The following is a 24829-nucleotide window of genomic DNA, read 5'->3' as shown; positions in this document are numbered from 1 at the left end:
TTCACTTGTCCGTTCTTTACAGCGTTATTGCAGAGTTGCTGATCTCAGAGCGCCCCTCAGAACTCACTTAGCACACCATTCCTCTCTCATCCCCCATCCTGGGACAGGTCCAACAGGTCCTTCTCCATGCGGAGACTTGGAGGGCCTAGCAGGCACCATTACCTCCAAAGAGTGGAGCTCTCCCACCTCCCCTGAGGGGAGCAACGTCTTCGAGGGCAGCGAGGCTTTGGACAAACCCATTGACAATGATGCAGAGGGCGTGTGGAGCCCTGACATGGAGCAGAGCTTCCAAGAGGCCCTTGCCATCTACCCACCCTGTGGCAGGCGCAAGATCATCTTATCAGATGAGGGCAAGATGTATAGTGAGCTGATTGCTCACTATATTAAGCTCCGGACAGGGAAAACTCAAACCAGGAAGCAGGTATCTAGCCACATCCAGGTGCTGGCCTGTCGTAAAACCCGGGAGATCCAAGCCAAGTTAAAGGATCAGGCAGCTAAGGACAAAGCCCTGCAGAATATGGCTACCATGTCATCTGCTCAGATCATCTCTGCTACAGCCTTGCACAATAAAATGGCCCTTACTCGGGGACCAGCCTACCCAGCCATCTCAGGGTTTTGGCAAGGAACTTTGCCAGGCCAAGCTGGAACTTCCCATGATGTGAAACCTTTCTCTCAACAAACCTATGCTGTTCAGCCTCTGCTCCCTTTGCCAGGGTTTGAATCTCCTTGCTGGATCTACCCTGTCACTGTCAACCCCTCCATGGCAAGGCCGAAGTGTGGCCAGCTCCAAGCTCTGGATGTTGGAGTTCTCTGCCTTCTTGGAGCAGCAGCAAGACCCAGACATGTATAACAAGCACCTATTTGTACACATTGGCCAGTCCAGTCCCAGCTACAGTGATCCCTACCTCGAAGTGGTGGATATCCACCAGATCTATGACAAATTCCCTGATAAAAAGGGAGGATTCAAGGAACTCTTTGAACGAGGACCCTCAAATGCCTTCTTCCTTGTCAAATTCTGGACTGACCTCAACACCAACATTGAGGACAAAGGCAGTTCTTTTTATGGTGTCTCCAGTCAGTATGAGAGTCCTGAGAATATGATTATCACCTGCTCCACCAAGGTCTGCTCCTTTGGCAAACAGGTTGTGGAGTAAGTAGAGACAGAGTACACCCACTATGAGAATGGCCACTACTCATACCGAATTCACCAATCTTCTCTCTGCAAATATATGATCAACTTCATCCATAAGCTAAAGCATCTGCCAGAGAAATACATGATGAACAGCGTATTGGAGAACTTCACTATTTTGCAGGTGGTGGCCAACAGAGATACCCAGGAAACTTTACTGTGTATTGCATATGCGTTTGAAGTATCTGCAAGTGAGCATGGAGCTCAACATCACATCTACTGGCTGGTGAAAGAATAAGAGACTTAGGGATGGAGGACAAGAAGAGCCAGGCTGTGTGTGTACAGGGAAAGTAGGGAGATCTGGCCTATGCCTGATGTTCAGAATCAAGAAGAGAACATTTCCCTCCTTTCCCAAAAGCAAACATAATCCCCTAACCTCAAATAAACTCAAGATATTACATAAAAAAAAAAAAATCAAGCCCACTCTCCCTAGAAATCGAAGCGATAAAAGGGATAATGTGCCTCAGTAGGGAGGGATATTTTCATATGGTCTAGTTTTGCTATATCTTCTCAGTAAATGTTCCTTTGCTAATTCTTATTGATTGCTTATTAATGATACGAAGGGAATATCAACAGATTAAATGATGCTGAGAAGATACTAATTAGTCCTGGCAAATTATATTGGGTCAGTGATCACTAGCGATTGATTTTGCAGGCTACACATTGGAATAGGGGTTCAAAAGCATTAGAACCCTCCTGCCCCTGAGGAGTATTTCTAGAATCCTGAAGGGGAGATGTAACCTGCTACAGTATGGGGAGCCAAACCTACTACTGGTTTTCATGAGGGTTGGGAGCAGTAATGTGTTGATGGCTCACCAAAGGTAAAAATGTATGTACAAAACACTTTTGAGTTAATCTTCATTGTTAACATTTTCACTTTCTTAAGCCCCAAACAGTAAATTAATCCTTGATTAGAAACTTTTCCTGATTTCCAAGGTATAAATGCTCACACTGAAAATTTAACCATCAGCTCTTTTGAAGTTGGCTTCAACATATCTCTAATTGGGAGAGTAATACAATAATAAAATGTTAAAAATAATAATAATAATAAAGATGACCCAATAGAATACAAGGTCATTAACATCACAGACTGTTTTTGTGAAGTCTTTATATGCTAGCTGCCTAACACATTGTCTTAGATATAGTAGGCTCTCAGTAAGTGCTTGTTGGGTAACATAGGGCATGCATGTTTTCTTCTGGTCATGTAGAAAGAAATGAAGTCTATAAAGACTATAAAATGTTTGAAATTGAAGAACTTAAGTTTCTCCCACAGTAATTTGGAACTACTTCCAAAGGACAACCAAATTCTGCATACCCTTTGATCCAGCAATACCACTACTAGGTTTATACTACGTAGAGATCATAGAAAAGGAAAAAGGACTCACAAAAATAAATATAGTAGCTCTTTTTGTGATGACAAAGAATTGGAAATTGAGGGGATGCTTATCGTTTAGGGAATGGCTAAACAAGTTGTGGTATATGATTGTGATGAAATACTATTCTGCTATAAGAAATGACAAGCAGGATGCTTTCAGAAAAATCTGGACTTACCTGAACTGATGCTGACTGAAGTGAGCAGAACCAAGAGAACATCGTACACGGTAACAGCAACATTGTACAATGATTAACTATGATCAGCTTAGCTCTTCTCAGAAATACAATGATCCAAGACAATTCTAAAAACTCACGATGGAAAATGCTAACCACATCCAAAGAGAGAACTATGGAGTCTGGATACAGATTGAAACATACTATTTTCACTTTGTTTTTTCTTTCTTGTGGTTTTTCCCTTTTGTTCTGATTCGTCTTTCACAATATAACTACCATAGAAATGTATTTAACATGATTATACATGTATAACCTATATGAGATTGCTTGCTGAATTGTGGAGGGAGAAGGGGAAGGAGAGATGCCAAAATCTTGCAGGGACAGGTCAGTAGCAAGTTTGGGGTAGGTGGTAAAGAGAGACAGACAGACAGACAGGGACAGAGATAGAGACAGAGACAGAGAAAAACAAGACAGAGGCAGAGATAGACCAAGAAAGAATAACAGAGAAAGACAGAGAGACAGACAAACACTTTCCATCTCACTCAATCTTCTCCTCATCTATCTGCCCCCCCCCCCCCAACAACTACTCTTCATTTGGTTTGATCACTGGAATCATCAAAAAGTGGTGATAGTTTTAGGACTTGTGCACTTGTTTTTGAAGGCAGAGAGATATGTAACTTAATGAGACTATAATAAGGAAGATCCCCTCTTATGGAAGGTAGTGAAGAAGGGAAAGTGACCCTTAGCTGGAAAACTCTAAGTTCCTACCCAGAAGTCAGCCCAGGTGCTGAGCAAGTTTAAAAGAACCTCTGCCCTGGAGATTAGAAACCAAATACCTCCTTCTCCCCCTCCCTCCTGTCTCCCTTTGCAAGTGCACACAGAGTAGAGCTTAGCTGTCTGGGAACAGACAAAGAGGTATTGTGAAAGGAAGGCTGGTTATGAGGTTTCTTAGCTAAGTACTTGCATGCTGATAGCTAAGCAGCTCCCGCCGCCTACTATAATCTTTCTATGAACTGCATTAGTTCACAGATGTAAATAGGAACTTTCAGATATAGCTAGTGATTTCAGAAGCATCCATTCAGAAACCCAGACAACTGTCATCCCAATTACAGCTTTCCATCCCTCAGGTTCTAGTTTACTCTGGATCCTGAGGGGGTCAGATTGATGGTTTGGAGTGACACCAGCTTATTCTGGAAGCAGCGATCTCAATTTTGCAATTTCAGCCGCACTGAGTTGAAGGATTCCAGCTTAAGTAATCATGGTGTAGCAAGGCATCGGGAGATTAGTATCTGCAGACACATATAAAATTTCCCATGAACATAGGTCTCCAGGAGCTTTGGGAACTGTGTATGTGTGCCTGAAAAGACAAGAATTCCTTCTCTTCATCCTAGAAGACAAGACACCAAAATCTTACAGGGAGAGGTGAGCAGCAAGCTTGGGCTAAGTGGTAAGAAGAGACAGACAGACAGATGCAGAGAGAGACAGAGACAGAGACACAGAGAAACAAGACAGAGGCAGAGACAGACCAAGAAAGAGCAACAGAGAGAGACAGTGACAAAGGACAGCAGAGCCAGCTACCACACAGAACCATGGCCACCACTGCTACTGTGGCTATTGATATAGTAAGCCTTTAACTTGAAAGAGAAAAAGGCAAAAAAAAGGGGGTAGAAACTGCATCTGCTCCCTGTCTGCTACCAACCACAATGGTGAAAGTCCCACCCCCCATCTCCTACTTCCCTTTCCTTGTCTCCTTTCAACAATCTGTTTGTTCACTTTATTGACCAAATGTTCTCAAAAAGAAACCATTTTCTCTAAGGTAGCATTCTTTGTGTGTGGGTGTGTCTCTCTGGTATTAAAGGAAGCAGTCATGAAGGGTTATGGTTGCTCTAAAACATACATACACAAAGGATATTGCCAGAGTGTTTTTCTGACTGAGGACTCAAAACAAAACCCAAGAGAGAGCACTGGTAAGTATTATAATACCGCAAAAAAGGAAGGAAAGAAAAAAATAAGCAACTAAAGCCTGGAACTCATGCATTACCCTAGATATAATTGAGCTAAACAGTGATGTAAAGGAAATGAAGCATTGTTAAGTAAGGAGCAAGAATTACTTTTCTCAGTTACAGTTGTCTTGGGCCCCTCATTTTTCGTCTCTCCCTTCCCCACCTCCACCTCCAACCCCCCCCCCCAAACACACACACACACACACACACACATACTTGAGAGGTAAAGTGAACAACACTAAGGGAAAGGCCATGCTTATAACGATGCTCAGGAAGAAGTTGGGAAAGAGGGGCATCATCCATACAAAGATGTGGGTCAAAAGAGAGGCAGCTAATAGTTTTCTTCCAATCAAACACCTCCAACCTAAAGGAAGGAAGGAAGGAAGCAAGCAAGCAAGCAAGCAAGGAAGCAAGGAAGGAAGAAGGAAGAAAAATATTTTTAAAGTACGTACTATGTGCCAGGCACTGTGCTATGTGCTTCACAAATATTATCTCAATTGATCCTCACAACTCTAGGACAAAGATGCTATTATTATCCCTATTTTACAACTGAGGAAACTGAGGTAGGCACTAGTTAAGCATTACAAATCTAGGCTTGATGTACTCTTTGGTTGATTGTATAGACTTAAGAAAGTGATGGAGAAAATATTAATGGTACAAATTAAACTAAAAAGTATGTCCTACATAGTTTTTCACCAGGAAAGCCAGTTGTTAAATGTCTACCAGTACACGACTCGTTATGCCTCACTTGAACCACATGACTAGCCCACTTCCTTTTCAAAATTCTTTAATGATATCCTTTTCATCACTTCTTAAAGGCAGGTTATCATTGGAAATATGTTTCAATTTACTTGCATCTTCCATGTGTTTCTCAGCTCTCTGGGTCACCCACAACGTTAATTCCTTAGAGATTTTGGTGCTCCAAGATTGATAGTCATACAGCATCATTGTGAGAATATGTGCATTGAAAATATGGTCTTTGTACTGGGAAGCAGCTCTTCACAATTTCCCAAATACAAGCCATCTTGCTGTCTTTCCTCTTTTTAATTGTGGGCCCAGCTCATAGCATCAGAAGATCATAGGACCATAAAAACCATAGAATTAGATTTGGAAAAGACCTTAGAGGCCTAATTTATAAGTTAGAAACCTGAAGCACAGGAAAAGTTATTGACTTGATCAGAGTCATGCAACTAGTAAAGTATCTAAGACAGAATTTGAACCAAGGTCTTTCTGTCTTCAAGTCTAGTTACCTATCAATTAACTGTCCATCTAAAGCACTTGTCCCAAATATAGGTTGTTCCTGTTCAGTCAAAACAGTCATGTCTGACTCTTTATGACACCATTTGGAGTTTTCTTGGGAAAGATACTGGAGTGTTTGTCATTTCCTTCTCCAACTCATTTTGCAGATGAGGAAACTGTGGAAAACAAGGTTAAATGACTTGCCCAGGGTCACGCAACTAGTAAGTGTCTGAGTCCTGATTTGAGCTCAAGTCTTCCTGACTCCAGGCAAGGTGCTCTATTCACTGTGCCACCTAGCAGCCCTCAAATGTAGGTACTGATATGTTCATTCAATGGACTGGCTATCTGATTGTGTATCATAATCTGGACAATTTACATTTATTATCCATTTAGTGTCTTCTTTATGGATTCCTAACCTGATCTATTTTGAATAATCACTCATCTTACTGAAGAGGCCCAGGAATGTTCTGGAACTTGATAGAATCTATATTATATCATCATAAAAAAGGAGTATCTGGAGTAACTCACTGTCTATAGAAAATTCTTCTTCTGTTCAGATTTTGTGCCTCTTTTCCTTTGGATTTACTGGCTACATTTCTTGCTCAAAGATCAAGCTTTAAACTCAATTCACTCTGGAGCTCATAGACTGGACAACAAGTCCCTACCCACCCAGCACAGAGTGGATATAACACCTAAAGAGTAATTGTTTCTCTTTTACTCAGAAACTCTGAGGGCCTTCCCCTCAGAGGGGGAAAAAGTTGACTTTTTTTTTTTTTTTTGAGTAAAGGGGTCATCCGTTGAGTAACTTAAAGAAACCTGTTCATTGAATGGGTGCATCTCACTCAAAGTAAGATTGCGGTAAGACCTAAGTCTGAAAGGGACAGTGTCTCACATTGCATTCTGGGCCATCTGTAGTCGTCCTGATGAAAGTGAGGTTGGTGACCTTGCCCAGCCCTCCCTCACTCGAATCAAAGTCAACTGCAAGTCATGTCATCATCTTGATGTCATGGTGCTCTTTGAGAACGAAGGACGAACACAATAACAAAGACATCACACATGACAGTATCAAACATTTTTGTTAAGGTTTCTGCTTGTTTTTGAGCAAATAATCTCTGTGGTTGTCTTTGTCAAGAAATGTTGTATGATCTTAATGTTTGCATGAGATATTCCTTGTTGGAGGAGATCTAACACTCTTTCTTCTGTTGGGTTTTGTTTTTTTTAAATCAACTTGTTTGTTTATTGTTTTAAACAGATTATGACAAGCATATGACCAGGCCTTTGAATTTGTATATCAATACTTATGTTCAGGATAAACATTTTAAATGGATAATTTAGTGGACAGGGAGCTAACCTTGGAAGTCAGAAAGATGTAAGTTCAAATTCTGTGTCTTGTGTTTTCTATACCTTTTTAATTGCATGAATGTTCTTTGCTATAGGAACACTTGTGAAGGTCTTTCTGTTTTCATATTTTCACTGAGGACACAGCATATGCATGTTGCTCACTATCACAAATATTTATAAAGATGTAAAGTGGGTTTAATAGTTATTGATATGCTTTTCACATGGGGTTAGTAGGTATTAATAGCCTCTCAATTACCTTTTCTAGGTATTAATATTGTTGGTGGGTTTTCCCATTCTTTTGCTATTATACCTTCCCTGGGATATCTTGTAAGATAATCCTCTTTTTCAAGAGGTAATTACCACAGTTTTTGCTATCTCTATTTTACAAGTGAAGAAACTGTGGCTCAGAGTAACTTGCTCATTGTCATACAATTAGTAATGTGATCAGCAGGATTTGATCTTTCATATGTCCACGACTCTTTGAACTTTACTACACTGACTCTCTACATGAAACAATTAGATAGCATCCTATAGAGAATCAGCAAACAGTTACACCAAACCTTGTCCTTCCTGTGTAAGTGAGGGGGATGTGGTCATTTTTATCATGCCAATGTGGCATATAGCTGGCACTGAGCAAGAATGGATCTGTTTTCATAGTTATGGAAGAAGGAAAGCATTTGGGTATGCTGTTCTGGGATTAAATAGTGACTATTGGATTCTATGGGAGGAGCAAAAGGATTTGAACTGAAGGAGGAAGAATTGTAAAAGACATTTTTGAGAGGTGCAGAGTTGTGAGAAAGGCCAGAGATTGATTTGAGGGATAGGAAATTTGGGAAGATTTGAGGAAAAGATGAAGTAGGAGGAGGAGAAAGGGAATTATTTAAGCTAAAGAAAAAGAGGGATCAAAGGGAATGAGCAAAAGGAATGGGCAAAACGAGTTCAAAGAGAACCAGTGACATCACAGGGTGATGTCTTGTCTTGCTCATGAATTGGATTTAAGTGAGGCAGAGTTGCTCAAGGTTGTCAGTCTCACTTTCTCTTCCAGAGTCACTGAAGTCCAATGACAAAACAAAAGTCAGGACAACTGGCGATGGCCTGGGATGCAGTGGATGACCTAGGTATCTTCGATACCTGACCAAGCTCTAAGCACTCCACAGCTCTTGCTTCAGCCACCTTTGTGACCCTTGGAACAAATTGCCCTCATCTGCCCCTTCCACTGGGAGAAGTCTTCACCTGCTTGGACCCTGTGGAAGAAGAACAGAACTCAAGGAGAACTGAGACACAATGAGAAGGAGAAGAATTAGAGGAGAAGATGGCAAAAACAAAGAAAGGTAGATTTTAATGATTTGGGGTCAGAAGATTGCAAAGTGGAGGATTTCTCTCCCCTTCCCTCAACACACTTTCTCAGTTCCTTAACATTTGTGCCCTAGTATATACAACCTGTACAAGCATCTTAGACTGAGATAACAAGGCAGTGAAACCTATTATCCACTTCCTTATCTCCTGTGGTCTGGATAAACTCCCTGGGCCACATTTGCATATAGATGCTTTTGTCAGGCATTTGTACTGACCTATTAGAAAAGAGAGAAGGGGCAGGAAGGGAACAAGTATTTATTAAAGGCCTACTATATATCAGGAATTGTACTGAGTGCTTTACACATACATTACTATATAGAATATAGACTATATATTACATAATATGTGTGTATACATTATAAAATAATATATATTATAGTATATTAGTATACCTTGTAAATAGTTTATATATTATTGCATATACTGTATGTTATTACATATGTCTATTATATTACACGTACATTATATAGAATATATTGGTATATGATATATCATTATATATCAATAGTAATATATACTATACATATACATATGCTGCATATATTATAATGTAGCACATAAAATATAGTATAGCACCATACTATGTATTATATATACCCTATATGTGTTTTATGTAAATATTGTAATATATGGTAATATATTGATATTGTATATTTAATCTATATGCACACAGTTTTATATATATATATATATATATATATATATATATATATATTCACACATAACAGGCTAAAGAGACCAGGTACCTATTTGTTATGTGATTGGCACACATTAATAAATTGATATGCTCGGAACCTCAAACCTTTGTTTCCTCAATTGTTTTGAATTTCACCTGTCACAGCTGGACCTGGCAGATTGCTCTGCCAGTGGGTACCTGCTGCCAGACAGGGCTGGGAAAACCATTCTACTGTCAGGCCACTACTGCTAGACCTGTGCACTCAATTGATGGTGGAGTATCTCTGCTGGACAGGTCAGTCTACCTAACTCCTTGAACTTAGTCTTTGACAGGCAGCTTCAGTTTTTCATTCCCTTCACTGGTCAGTCCTGTGCTCTCTTTGCCTGGAGTGCTATGTAGATTGGCAGAAGCATTTCTTCTGACTTCCTCAAAGCCTTGGCTCTGAGGTTTTTCACAAGGCAAATGGTAAGTGAGGTCTAGGCTCTCATATTTGACAGCTATTAAGTGTCTGAGGCTGAATTTGAACTCAAGTCTTCCTGACTCTATGCCTAGTGCTTTTATACACTGAGCCACCTAGCTACTTCAAACAGATATTAGGATGCACAGTGTACAAGACTAGGGAGGTGATATTCCCACGATGCTCTGCTCTGATTCGACCACATTTAGAATATTGTGTTAAATTCTGGGCACTACATTTCAGGAAGAACAATTCTAAGCTGAAAAGCATCTAGGAAGAAAGACTCAAGGACATGCCATATAAGGATTAGTTAAAGGGAATGAGTATGAGTAGCCTATAGAAGAAAAGACTTAGGGGAAACACATTAAAGATATGTTGTCTTTAAGTATTTATAGGACTATTTATTGGAAGAGGGATTACTGTTCAGCTTGGCCTTAGAAGGCTGAACTAGGAGTAATGTGAAGTTGGAAAGATGCAGTTTTAAGCTTAACCTTAACACATAGAAACATTTCCCAATGATCCAAAAATTTAATGGACTGTCACAAGAGGTAATCAAGTCTCTATGTTTGAAAGTCTTGCAATAACTGGATGCTTCTTTGTTAGCTATGTTGCAAATGGTGCTTTTGCTCATGTATAGGTAAGATTAGATGGCCCCTGAAGTCCCTTCAAACTTGGAATTTCTGTGAATGTATAAAGGTTGCCCTCACTACACAGCCCTGTTCATATTGCCATAAACATCTCTGAAAACCCCTTGGCTATTTCACATTACCTACAAGATCACAGAGGTTGAAGTAACTCTCTCTAGGAAAAAGAAAAAATCTAACCCAGTAGAATTCAAATTTCTTCAGAACCAGAATGGTCTCTCGATATCCCTGTCTTACTTAAGTTTAAGTACTTCATACAAATGTCTTCAATTTAGTTGAATGTTTTGTTCTTCACCCTACTTGTTTGCCAGCTTCCTTACTTGTTTTTTGTCAAAAGGAAGACAAGCATCCTGCCTCCATACTTACTACCTGTGTGACCCTGGGCAAGTCACTTAATCTCACCATGCTTCAGTTTCCTCATCTATAAAATAAGGAGAATGGATTGGATGGCCTCCAAGCTCCCTTTCATCTGTAAATCTCTGATCCTAAGAACCAAATAATTGGATTTCCTAGGGAGAATTTTAAAAGGTTATGGGGGGGAGGAAAGGTACATTTTTTGAATGACTAAAACATCTTTACTTGAATTGTAGAAAAGATTTGTTGGTTCACAAAAAGTTTTTATGTGATCATAGTGTAATTATTTTTATATAAATAAATAAATATATACGTTTTTCTTCCTTCTAAGAGATTTTGGTTTCAGTCAACCTGTATTTTGTATGGACCAGCGTCCATACTCTGAAAATTAGATGTTACTGCATTTTATATTTTTTTAATTACATTTTTGGCTTAAATGAAACCTTTTTATTTTAGTAGGCATTAACCCCAGTAAGATTACTTGTCCTCTTGATGCACGGGTTAAGAACCATTCAAAATGATTCCTACAAGTCACTCCACTGGAAGGGAACAAATTAAAGACTTCTCTTTTTTACAACAGGAGACAAATTCCAGCTCAGCAGACCAAAAAGGGTTCTGGGAACTCAGAAGCCTCGTCGTCTCTTTGTAATTGTTTGTGGACAAGCCACTTAATTGTTCTGTTTGAGTTTCCTGCTCTGCAGAATGGAATGTTAATACTGCTTATCTCCTTGAGGTTCTGTTTTGGATTGGAACCAAGTCCCTAATCCCTGCCCTAGTTACTTCTCTGCACTAGGGTAAAATTGTGCTGGTTGTCTCCCTAAAGCTCTAGGTAAGTTTTCAAACCATATAACCAGAGACACTGAAGGAAGGAGGTAAGTAGGGAATGCTAGTCTGGAGATGATGGAGTGGGGAAAGAACAAAGTCAAGATTTCTTCACGATTCAGTGTCAGCTTGAATATACCATTCATCATTTCTTCTGCTGCCTCTTTACTTTCCCTTGGCAAGCTAACCCAGTTGCTCAAATGAAGTATGTGTTGCAAGTTAACTCAATCTCCCCAAGTGTCCCCAGGATCTTACTGATGAACCCTGTTCTTTGAACTGCCACCCAACCCATTTCATATCTCTTTTTAGACATTTGACTGGATAGGTTATTTCCTTTCTGGGCTTGGTCTAGGACTTGGGCCAACTTAATTCTCCTTGTCCTTTGTCTGGGCAGCTTCCAGCAACTCTAGGGACAAGCTGAACAAGAATTTAGTAATGATCTTGTGGTAGTCACTTCATTGTTTTTTCATGAGGTAATGGGGACACAGGCACCATCCTGAGATCTCTCCTTGGACTTGCCTGCCTCTGCAGGTTTTCTTGTCTGGACATCAGACTCCAGACTGCCCATCATTCCAGCCACCTCATATTTGTTCTCCCTTTGATTCAAAGGGATCAATATTAGAGGAAGGAGATTTTATGTCTTGACTCATTAACCACATGTAACCGTATGAATTGTTCTGCTTCACTGTTCTACCTACTTTCTGTACACATGACACATATGCAAATATGTAAATGTATGTTTCATGTACACATTTATATGTGTACATGCATTTTGTGGACAAAGACAGTTTTCCATTTTGCCTTTGCATCTCCAGAGTTTTGCACATACTACAATAGCACAGGGATGCAGATGTAGAACAGTTTGATGCAGATTACAACCCATCTCCCACTGCCTGTCCTGAGAGACTGCTATACAAGTTCTCTTAGGGAGTCCACTCAACAAACTGGAGGCTTTCCTCACTTTCTCCCAATATCATGACAATACCAGAGAAGAAGCACTCAGGCTTTTCTGTCATCTCCTAACCTCGCTGTATGACCAGTTCACCTTCTCTTTCCTAGTATACATTTCTCTGCTGATATCTTTTACTCTTGCTCTTAGAAGTTCCTCGCTGAATATATATTGCACCTCGCTCACACCTACGACGTACATTTTCATTGTCTTTTGAGATAATTCTTCTTAACTCTTCAGAGACTATAATATTCTATGTGTACGGCCACACAACCATGTTGTTCTACTAATAAGAGTAATGAAATGTTGATATCATCAGTGTGGTGACCAATAATGACTTCAGAAGGCTGATGATGAAGTGTGCTTCCTTCCTTTGTCAGAAATGAAAGGTCTTTGTTTCTGGGAGAAGTTTGGAGTCATCAAAGGAGCTTTGCAACTTCCCAAGAGCAATCTAGTCTTCTCTCTTCCTCCTTCTCCTCTAGGTCATAGTCATTAACCATCTGTACCATCCGTCCTAGACAGACATAGTCATGAGCAAGCTCTATAGGTTGTCCATCTAAATTTATATCATAATCTAAGTAATTTTATCCACTTGGTATTTCATATGTGGATGGTCAAATCATTTGCACATAACAGGTGCTTAATAAATGTTTATTGTGTTAAGACTGGATTATGCTTCAGTTTCATTGTCATAGCAAGGAAGCAGTATTTCATAGCTATTCTGATTCTTCTCACACATTGTTATGAAGAAGTGGGGAAAAAAACATAGAAAAATACTACAAGATTTGATATAGTGACCATCATCTGAACTTTATCAACTGCTACAAACCCAAGAATATATACATATCTGCTAAAAAGTCAGAAATGAGGATGGGGGTAGGGTGGAACCAAGATGGCAGAGTAGAAACAGGGACGTTCCTGTGTTCTCTCTCAAAACCCCTCAAAATACCTGTAAAACAAAATCCAGAACAGCAGATGCCACAAAATGACAGAATGAAACAGATGTCCAGCCCAAGACAATCTGAAAGGCCAACAGGAAGGGTCTACTGTGCTGAGCTCAGGGCTGACCACAGCCTAGCATGGGTCACAGTGGCACAGATGGGACTGGAGCAGGCCTCAGGGCACTGAATCACTGGCAGCTGTAGTAGTTTTCAGACTTCTCAACCCATAAACACCAAAGATAGCTCAAAGATCAGTGGGAAAGTTCTTTCACCTGGATGAGAGCAGAATGTGGTCCAGGCCCAACTCCAGCCCAAGCCCAGGGCAGTAGCAGGATGCTTCTGGAGCTCTCAGCCTACAGAGGTAGGGGCATCAAGCAGCTGATCTGGGTCACAGTCCTGGGGCAAGAAGGAGCACTGGCATGGCAGAACTGGTGCTGGCTGTGGAGAGGGAATCCTACTCACAGTTCTAGGGCAGAAAAGAGTGCTTGTGGTTGCTCACAAACCAGAGTAGGAGAGGAGTAAACACCTCTCCTTTGATCATACCAGTTTGGAGGAACTGAGGATTTACAGGTCCCTAGAGATATCTCAGAAAACAGCTGCACAAACACCCTGAAATTTGCAGCATTGTACCCTCCATTTAACAAAGAGCTCAAAAGTCAAGTAATTGGCTGGGAAAAATGACCAACTAGGGGAAAAATAAGACTATCTAAGGTTACTTTCCTTGTGAAAAGGTATTTTCTTACAAAGAAGATCAAAGCATACAATCAGAGGAAGATAGCAAAGTCAAGGCTTCTACATTGAAAGCCTGGAAGAAAAATATGAATTGGTCTCAGGCCATGGAAGAGCTCAAAAAAAGATTATGAAAATCAAGTAAGAGAAGTAGAGTAATAATTGGGAAGAGAAATGAGAGTGATGCAAGAAAATCATGAAAAACAAGTCAACAACTTGCTAAAGGAGAGCCAAAAAAATGCTGAAGAAAATAACACCTTTAAAAATAGACTAACTCAAATGGCAAGAGAGATTCAAAAAGCCAACAAGGAGAAGAATGCCTTAAAAAGCAGAATGGATCAAATGGAAAAGGAGGTTCAAAAGCTCACTGGAGAAAATAATTCAAAATTAGAATGGAGCAAATGGAAGCTAATGACTTTTTGAGACATCAAGAAATTATAAAACAAAACAAAAAGAATGAAAAAATAGAAGACAATGTGAAATATCTCATTGGAAAAATAACTGACTGTAATGGTAGATTCATAGAGTATAAGAGACTGCTTGGACACATACTGACTTATGTAACTTTTGGCAAGTCACTTATCCTGTATTCCAGGTAACTTTACAAATCTGTAAGTTACAAATTGGTCAGTAATATGCTCACAGAGGTAATTCCTCACCAGGAGCTCTCTGCATCAATGGAATCATAGATTCTTTTTTTTTTTGGAATAGAGTTTTTTATTCTTTTTTTTCACTTCCAAATTCTCTCCTTCTACCTCTCCCCTTCCCCATCCATTAAGAAAGCAAGAAAAATGAAACTCATCACACACATGTATGTACATATATATGTATATATATATATATATATATATATATATATATATACAAAAAAATTCCTGTAATTGCCATGTTAAAATTTTAAAAAAAAAGAAAAAGAAAAAAATATGCTTCAATCTGTATTCTGAATTCATCACTTCTCCATTTGGAGGTATTTTTTCATTGTGAGTTCTTTGGAACTACAGTGGGTCATTGTGCTGATCAGAGTTACTAAGTCTTTCAAAGTTGATTATCATTACAATATTGCCATTATAGAGCTGGGGAACCTGTGACCTCGAGGCCACATGTGATCCTCTAGATCCTCAAGTGTGGCCCCATGCTTGAGGACCTAGAGGACCACATGTGGCCTTGAGACCACAGGTTCCCTACCTCTGGATTGTTCTCCTGATTCTGCTCACTTCACTTTGCATCAGTTCATACTGGTATATGAGGAGTAAAATCTAAAGTAACTGAGAAAAGAAAGGTTCCAGTTTCTGAGCATATCAGTTTATTATGCAATGCAAACCAACTGTATAACAAATCAAGATCAGACCTCAGTTTTCTTAAAAGAAAACAATTAACAGGATCTAAACCAGGAGATTAAGGAGAAGTAAGATTAAGTAGAAGATTAAGTAATCTGATTTCTAACTGAAGGAAAGATTAGGGACTTTTCAAATTGGGAAGGGGAGAGTAAACAAGTGGAAATAGTCAAAGGAACAAAGAAACAGTAACTGAATGACCAATCAGTAGGGGCCAGTTTTCAGATAAGATTTATGGGTTGTTTGAGATACATAATTGTGAGAAAATTCCTTCTCTCAGTTTTTGGGTCTGGCTGGGTTTCTGGTCAGCATAACCTAGGTCATCTGTTAAGGGTATCTAACCAACAGGTAGAGGTGGTCCAGCTTCCCACCTACTCAGGGCTAGGTTCAAACAATGCAATAAAGTTTTCTCACAAGACAGAAATTAGACTACACACATAATTGAATAAAACGGGAACTAAGCTAGGTCCAGAATTGAATGACAAGAGGGAGTCAATATGGTTCATGGATTCCCACAATTCCCACAGGTCTTTGTAGGTTTTTTTTTTCCTGAAATAATCCCCCTCCTCATTTCTTAAGCATTATAATACTCCCATCACATTCATATACCATGCCTTGCTCAGGCATTCCCCAATTGATGGGCATCCCCTCAGTTTCTAATTTGTTGCCATCACAAAAGAGCTGCTATAAATATTTTTGTACATATAGGCCCTTTTCTTCTTTCTTTGAGGTATAGACTTGGTATGTATTTTAGGCATGCACAGGTGAATAGTTTTGGGGGCACAGTTTCAAAATATTTTACAGAATGGTTGAACTAGTTCACAACTCCACCAACAGAACAAGTAGCTATTTTCTCACATTCCCTCCAGCACTTGTCATTTTACCTTTTTGTCATCTTAGTCAGTTTGATGGGTGTGAGATGGTACTTCAGAGGTGTTTTAATTTGCATTTGTTTAATTATTAGTGATTTAGAAAATTTCTTCACATGACTATTGAAAGCTTGGATTTCTTCTTCTAAAAACTACCTCTTGATATCCTTTGACCATTTAACAATTGGGGAATGGCTCTCATTCTTGCAAATTTGAGTCAGTTACATATATATTTTAGAAATGAGACCTTTATTGAAAAAAACCTGCTAAAAGATTTTCCCCCCACTTTTCTGCTTTTCTTCTAATTTTGGTTATATTGATTTTGTTTGTGCAAAAACATTTTAATTTTATATGATCAGATTTACCTCCTGCAAACCTCTCTATCTCTTCTTTGGTCATTTTATCTCCAAGGTAATGTTCATAGCACCAATGGTGACTACGAATATGCCAGCATAGTTCTGAATCGCAAAGTAAAACAGACTCTCAAAAAGAAAAACATTTATTCAGACCCCAGAAAGCCAAATCTGTCATAGCAACCAAGAAGTCAACATACATTATCAGGCCTTCCCACAGATAGACAAAGCAAAATGCCCTTCTCTCACCCACAACCATCTGCCTGCCTTCTCTGTCCTTTCCAGCACTAACTTCCTCTCAGCTCTGCTTCTACCTGTTCTGCCTCTTCCTGCTCCAACTCTTTCTGCTCCACCTGTTCAGCAAGCTCCTCCCACCATATGTGACTCAGGCTTCCGTGTGACTTAACTAGGTCACATAGGCCCATTAATGGATGGAAAAAATCTTCCCATTAAGAAGCAAAATTACATTAACAATAAACAGAAATGCATTATCAAAACAGTCATGAATATCCTCTCTATAGATATGACAGATAAGTTCTTCCCTGCTCCAGTAATTTACGTATGATATCACCCTTTATATTTAAATCATGCACCCATTTTGAGCTTACCATAGAGTTGGTCTGTGCCTCATTTCTGCCAAATTATTTTCCAGTTTTCTCTACAGTTTTTGTCAAAGAGTAAGTTCTTACCCCAATAGCTGGGATCTTTGGATTTATCTAACAATAGGTTACTGTGCTCATTTGCTTCTGTATATTGTGTATCTAACTTGTTCCACTAATCAGTCATTCTATTTCTCACCCAGTAATAAACTATTTTGATGATTACAGCCTTGTAGGATAGTTTGAGATTTGATACTGCTAGGCCTCCCTCCTTCTCATTTCCCCCCCTTTATTCCCTTGATATTCTCGACTTTTTGTTCCTCCAGATGAATTTTGTTGTTATTTTTTCTAGCTCTGTAAAGGTATTCTTTAGTAGACTGTTGGTACAGTGCTAAAAGAATTAATTTGGGTAATATTGTTATTTTGGCTGTATTGGTTTGACCTATCCATAAACAGTTAAGATTTCTCCAATTATTTAGATTTATATTTCTATGAAGAATGCTTTGTAATTACGTTCATGTATTTCCTGTGCATGTCATGGCAGATAGGCTCTCAAGTATTGTAAACTGTGTGTGGTTATTTTAAATAGAATTTCTTTTTCAATCTCTTCCTGTTGGATTTTTTTGGTAATATATAAATGCTGATGATTTGTGTGGGTTCCTTTTATATCCTGCAACTTTACTGAAATTGTTAATTGCTTTGATTAGTTTTTTAGTTGAGTCTCTAGGGTACTCTAAGTAAGCTATCATATCATCTGCAAAAAGTGATAGTTCTTTCCTCATTGCCTATGCTTATTCCTTCAATTTCTTTTTCTTTTCTTATTGGGATAACTAGAATGTTTACTACAATACTGAATAGTAATGGTGATAATGCACATCATTGTTTCACCTCTTACCTTATTAGAAAGGCTTCCAGCTTATCCCTATTACAGATATAACTGGCTCTTAGTTTTAGATAGATTTTACTTATAATTTTAAGGAAAGTTCCATTTATTCATATGCTTTCTTTTGTGTGTGTGTGCGTGTGTGTGTGCGCGTGTGTGTGTGAGTATTTAAACAGAAATGGGAGTTGTATTTAGTCAAAAGCTTATTTTTCTTCACCTAATGAAATAATCATAGAATTTTTGTGTTTTTTATTATTTATATGATCAATTATGCTTATGATTTTCCTAATATTGAACCAATCCTACATTCCTGGTATAAACCCAGCCTGGTCATAGTATTTGATATTTGTGACATATTGCTATAATCTCCTGTCTAGTGTTTTGTTTAAAATTTTTGAATCAGTATTCATTAGGGAAATTGGTTTATTAGTTTTCTTTCTCTGTTTTGACTCTTTAGGTATCAAGACCATATTTGTGTCAGAAAAGAAATTTGGTATAGGACTCCTCCTTTGTTTTTTCAAACTGCTTATATAATATTGGAATTAATTACTCTTTAAAGGTTTGGTAGGATTTGTAAATCCATCTGGTCCTAGGTTTCTTTTGTTAGGGAGCTCGTTTATGGCTTGTTCAATTTCTTTTTCTCAGATAGGATTATTTAAGTATTTTATCTATTGTTCTGTTAATCTGGGAGATTTGTATTTGTAAAAAGTTTTCAACTATTTTGTTTAGATTGTCAGTTTTGTTGGCATGGAGATGGGTAAAATAGCTCCTAGTAATTGCTTTTATTTCCTTTTCATTTGTTGTGAGTTCACCTTTCTTCATTTTTGATGCTAGTAATTTGTTTTTGGTTTTGTTGTTTATTTGTTTAAAAAAATAGCTCTTGGTTTTAGTTACTAGTTCAAAGGTTGGGGGTTTTTTTGCTTCCACTTTTGTTAATTTTTCTTTTGATTTTCAAGATTTCCATTTTGATGTTTAATTGAGGATTCTAAATTTGTTGTTTTTCTGTTATCATTTGTTTTTGGTTTTTTTTTTAGTTGCATGGAAACTTGTGACACAGATGTTTATGTCTTTAAGCTTCCTGAAACCAGTAGTTTTTATGGTTGGGTTCTTTTGTTTGTTCATTCTCTCAGCCTACTTCTTGATTGGATTTTATGTTAGTGTTGCGATTTGTTCAGTTCCGAGGGAGAAGTGTTGTCTGACCTGAGCTTTTTTGCCTTTGTAAGTCCTCCTGCTGTTTTCACACTTCAGTCTGAGAGCCGGAAAGTTTTGGGTGCTTCTGAGGTGGCATGATACAGGAAGAAGAAGCTTGTTCACTGCCCTCCTAGTCAGAGCTCTGCAAGTTCCTGACCCAGGTTTGGGTCTGTTGGATTGTGAGTCCTTGAGATACTGTAGATTGTTGCTAGACTCAGGCACTGTGGAAATTCTGTAGGTTCAAAGTAACTGAACTGCTGACTCCCCTTTGACCTTAATCTACTGCCTGGTTCTTCTAATTCGGCTTACGTAAGGGGCTAAAGGTTAGAAATGAGTTTCCCCCTCCTCTGCCCCATTCTTGGTCTCAAAGTCACACAGCTAAGTTTTTGAAACTCATTCCTTGCTCCATACACAGCTAGAAACTCTTTTGTTCACAAGCACTCCTCTCTGCTCTGAAACTGTGACCTGGTACTAGGCAATGGGTGACAGAGCTGCCAGATGCCATCCATTTCTTCTCCCAGCCCTGGTTCAGGGGGTCCCTTGGGGTCTCTTTATATTCTGATTTTTCTGTCCTGGAGCTCAGTCTTGGTCCCTTACTGTCCCTCAGCACTAGAATGCTGCCTCTTTAGCTATCTCTGCTGCTGTTCCTGCACTGAGCTCCTCACCCAGTGTCTGCAGCCCTATCTATATTCCAAAAATTGACTTGTGATTTTTTCTTGACTTTCCTGATCAGAATTCAGCCTGGGGTTTTCTAGATGGTTGTGGAAGAGCTGTGTTGGGAGAGCTGGGTGAAAAATGTTGACTCCTTCTCTGACACCATCCCTCCACCTCTTTCCATGGGTTCCTTTAAAAAAATGCTATGCGGATACTTTTCATGAGAAAAAAGAAGTAAATATTTACTAAGTGCCAATTACATCATGCTAAGAGCTTTACAAATATTTGATTTGATCCTCAAACAAACCTGTGAAATAGATGCTATTATGACTCCCATTTTACTGTTGAAGAAACTGAAGCAGATAGTGGTAAAGTGATTTGCCTAGGGTCACACAGCTAGTAAGTATCTGAAGCTGAATTTGAACTCAGGTCTTCCTGACTCTAGGCCCAGCCCTCTGTTCCCCCCCCCCCCACAAAAAAAGTCCTTTTCTCCATGCCTCATAGATAATTAAAAGTCAAATCACATGAGTTATGGTGAAGGCACAAAGCTTTTCTAGCAGATTGAGAATATCATTTTAAACCTTTCGCTTTCCTGTCTCTCCCTCTCTGCATGTGCTTGTATCAGCCTTTCTAGTTTCAGAATCAATCAACAAACATTTATTAAACATCTACTATGAGGCAAGTTCTATGCCAAACACTGGTAATACAAAGAAAAGTTTAAAACAGTCCCTGCCCTCAAGGATCTCACGATTCAATGGGGAAAGACACCACCACTTAAAAAAAGAAGTCAGGGAAGAGTACAGTAGAACCTCAATTTACAAGTAACCTGGTTTACGTATGTTTCACTGGACAAGGAAAAATTTTTCACAAACTTTGTGTTGTAGGACAAATAAAAACTCGCAGCACAAACATCATGTTTGGACTTGAACAACTCATGAAAGGATGATGCTCAACTAGACAATGGTTTTGGGGGGCTTTTTTGCTTTCATATGTCAAACAAAGGAACCTCAGGTCAGTAATACTGCCTGATCGGGATCCTTCAGTGTTGACCCTTTGCGAAGGCGGCATCATTCGCTCTTAACAGTATCATTATAAGTGTGTTCACATGTATTTGCATACATACGGTAGTACTTTGCATAAAAGTGTACAATACTGACTGTGATCTACAATAATATTTGTAACAATGGCCCCAGTGAAGAAGACTGAAAAGGAAGGTGCAAATAAAAAGGAGACCATTACATTGGAAATGAAAAAAAATCACCAAGAAACATGAGCATAGTGTGTATGTGACCAACCATTCAAGGTTTTATAACAAATCTGCATTTAAAATCTGTGCCATTTTGAAGAAGGACAAAATAAAGGCAGTAGATGCAGCAAAAGGGGTCACAAGAAAATCAAAGCAATGTCCACATGTTCTAGATGTTGAAAAGTTGCTTCTGGTGTGAATCAATGAGAAGCAGTTAGCAGGTGATGCCATAACCGAGAACATTATCTGTAAGAAGGCAAGGGCATTGCATGCCAATCTTGTTTCAAAGATGCTGGGCACAAGTCGGTCAGACAAAGAAAGTATCAAGGTTAGCCAAGGTTGGTTTGATAATTTCAAAAAGAGAAGTGTCATCCATAGTGTTGTATGGCATGGCGAAGTAGCAAGCTCAGATGCTAAGGCAGCGGAGGCCTTCCTACGTGAATTTGAAAAGCTTGTGATCTCTGAGAATTAGTTGCCACAGCAAGATAAGACGGGTCTTTTTTGGAGAAATATGCCTCAGAGAATGTACATTATAGCACAAGAGACTGTAATGCCTGGGCACAAGCCCATGAAAGACCATCTAACCCTCTTGTCCTGTGTTAATGTAAGCAAGGATTTAAAAATCATACCCCTTTCTCATATATCATTCTGAGAATCACCAAGCATTCAAGAAGAGTAAGGTGCAGAAGAGCCAGTTTATGTGAAGGTTCAATAGCAAGGTATGGGTCATTCACATCTTATTTGTGGAATGGATCCATACAATCTTTGGTCCTATAGTGAAGAAATATCTTCAAGAAAATAGTCTGCCACTCAAAATATTGCTGGTTATGGACAATGCTCCTGCTCATCCTCCTGCCTTGAAGATGACTTTTGGAGGAATTTAAATTCATTAAGGTCAAGTTTCTTCCTCCCAATACCACTCCACTACTCTAGCCCATGGATCAACAGGTCATCTCGAATTTTAAGAAGTTTTATACAAAAGCTTTATTTCAGAGGTGCTTTGAGGTCACTGAAGGCACTAACTTTAGCCTCCATTTCAGCATCGTTGGCTACCTCAAGATCATTGACAAAGCCTGGGATGGAGTCACCAAGAGAATGCTCAATTCTGCTTGGCAAAAACTGTGACCCAACTGCATTCTTGAATGTGACTTTGAGAGGTTCATTCCCAAAACAGAGCCAGTCGTTGATGAAATCATGTCTTTGGGCAAGACACTGGGACTGGAGGTGGATGCTGAAGGCATTCAAGAGCTGGTGGAAAAAAATAGTCAGGAGTTGATGACAAACTGATAGATCTGCATGAGGAACAATAGTGAGAGGTTGCAGAGGATATCACATCTGAGGAGGAGGTTGAGGTAGGAAGAATCCTTTATGTCAAGAGAGATTAGGGAGGTTTATCAGATGTGGGGAAAAGTGCAAAATTTTGTGGAAAAACATCATCCAAATAAGACTGCATCAATAAGAATCACGAATATTTTTTAATGATAATATAATGTCACATTTCCGTAACATTCTGAAAAAAACCATCAAAAACAAGTGTTGTCAGATAGATTCCTAGTCAGAAGTGAACAAGAAAAATCAGTGAGTCAAAACATGAAAGTGATTCTAAAAAACATAAAATAAGTGAAGGCAGTAGTGTTACTTACAGTTAGTGAAAGTAGCGCAAGAGAGAACACTCCTGATGTCAAAATCCCCAGTTCTCACAAAAGGAGATTCTCCTTCCAATCCTTCCTCCTCCCCCTCCCTCTCATCTCCTTCATGCCATCCACAACTCTTCTCAAAGGTAAAGTGTAGGTTAATTTATTTTATTTTCGCTTTATATTGTGTACTAATCATTGCTATTTATTTCAGGTGCATTAGGGACAAAAAAACTTACTTAAAATTATAAATAATTATTTTTATATGAATATTTTTGGGGATGTGATACTGATTATCTGACTTTCACTATTTTCTGTGGGAAAATTCCCTTCCCAATATGAACAAACTGCATGAAGAACAGAATCTCCGAGTGAATTAAATTTGTAAACCAAGGTTCTACTGTATTTCTCTCTGGGGCATGATGAAATCCTGTAGCTAGGTGGTTAATTGTATGAGGAGGTGGGAGTTACAGAGTTGATTTCCTCTTGCAGAATGTTGAATTTCTGGAGAACATAAAATCCTGGAGATCTTCTAGGTGGGAAATGATAAAATGAATTCCTTGAATGGATGAGGTTAATTACCTGAATGCCCTCCTCAAACAGAGGGTCTGGGAGGAGCTGCCAGTTGTCCTGTCCTCAGAACTAGTGAATTAGAACTAGAGAAAAGATCTAGGCAAACTTCTGATCCAAAATAATGTATATGAGTTTATTTATCAACTGGACTTTTATTTCCTGCAATGAGGTTGATTTCCCATAGTGACTGTCTTGTGGGCCACTGACTCCACATAAGGATGATCTCCTTTCCTCAGCTGGCATGCTTCTGCTGCCAAGATCAGGCTACCCCAGACAGGCAATGTAGCAATGCAGTCAGTAGAGGAGCAAGTACTTCTCAGGAGATGAAGCTTTCCTTGAAAACTTCAAAAGAGGAAGAGTCCATTGCACTCTGAAACAAATTATTTACACTTTTGGACAGCTTTATTTATTAAGGAGTCTGTTTTTTGTTTTGTTCAATGTGAGAAAGGACCTATATGTTCAAAAAATATGTGCAGTGGCATTTCTTGTTATGCCAAAAAAAAAATAAAGTGGGTACCCATAAAATGGGGAATAGATGAATAGAGAATGCTATAGGAATGCAATGGAATTTTACTGTGCCATGAAAAATGACAAAGAAAAAAGATGTGGAGAATCTTGGAAAGACACAAACTGATGCAGAATGAAGTGAGCAGATCTAGAAGAACAATTTAATAACTACTACAATAATGAAAGAAAAACCAGTTGGAAAGGCTTATGTACTCTGCTCAGTGCAATGACCAGATCCCAATTCCAGAAGACCGAGAATGAGATGTGCTTCTCATCACTTCTTGGAAGAGAGAAATTGGACCATTGGTAAAGAAGAACACACATTCCTGACATATTGAATACAATACAAATCTGTTTGTTTATCTACACTTATTTGTTACAAGGGAGGGCTTTTAATGGGGAGGTGAGGGAGAGTGGTAATGATACAAAAAAAGAGAAAAAGAAGAAAAAGAAAAGAACGCCAGTGAAACATGCGCAGAAGAAAGCAGAAGTCGTGAAGATAACACAAATAAAAAGAGTAATTTTGGGCTGTGCAGGTCACCAGCCTCACTGCTCCTCCAGAGCCATCTGAATCCAGTGACCAGATATTCATCAGGATGACTGGAGATGACCCAGGATGAGGCAGTAGGGTGAAGTGACTTGCCCAAAGTCCCACAGCTGGTGAGTGTCAAGTGTCTGAGGTGAGATTTGAACTCAGGTCCTCCTGACTCCTGCACTGGTGCTCTATCCATTGCACCA

At 39.1% G+C, this 24829-nt stretch overlaps 1 protein-coding gene and 1 pseudogene across 1 annotated transcript in view; one reads left to right on the top strand and one right to left on the bottom strand.

Moving 5' to 3' along the window:
• TMEM229B (transmembrane protein 229B) overlaps nucleotides 1–24829 on the bottom strand; it is a 112794-nt gene that overhangs the window by 71226 nt on the left and 16739 nt on the right. The window lies entirely within an intron of this gene.
• Nucleotides 69–1637, top strand: LOC140517893 (transcriptional enhancer factor TEF-3 pseudogene; annotated as a pseudogene).

The sequence above is a fragment of the Notamacropus eugenii genome, chromosome 1 (assembly GCF_028372415.1).
Source record: "Notamacropus eugenii isolate mMacEug1 chromosome 1, mMacEug1.pri_v2, whole genome shotgun sequence".
Classification (NCBI taxonomy): Eukaryota; Metazoa; Chordata; class Mammalia; order Diprotodontia; family Macropodidae; genus Notamacropus; species Notamacropus eugenii.
The sequence above is the reverse complement of the archived record's forward strand: the minus strand, read 5'-3'. Positions and strand labels throughout refer to the sequence as shown.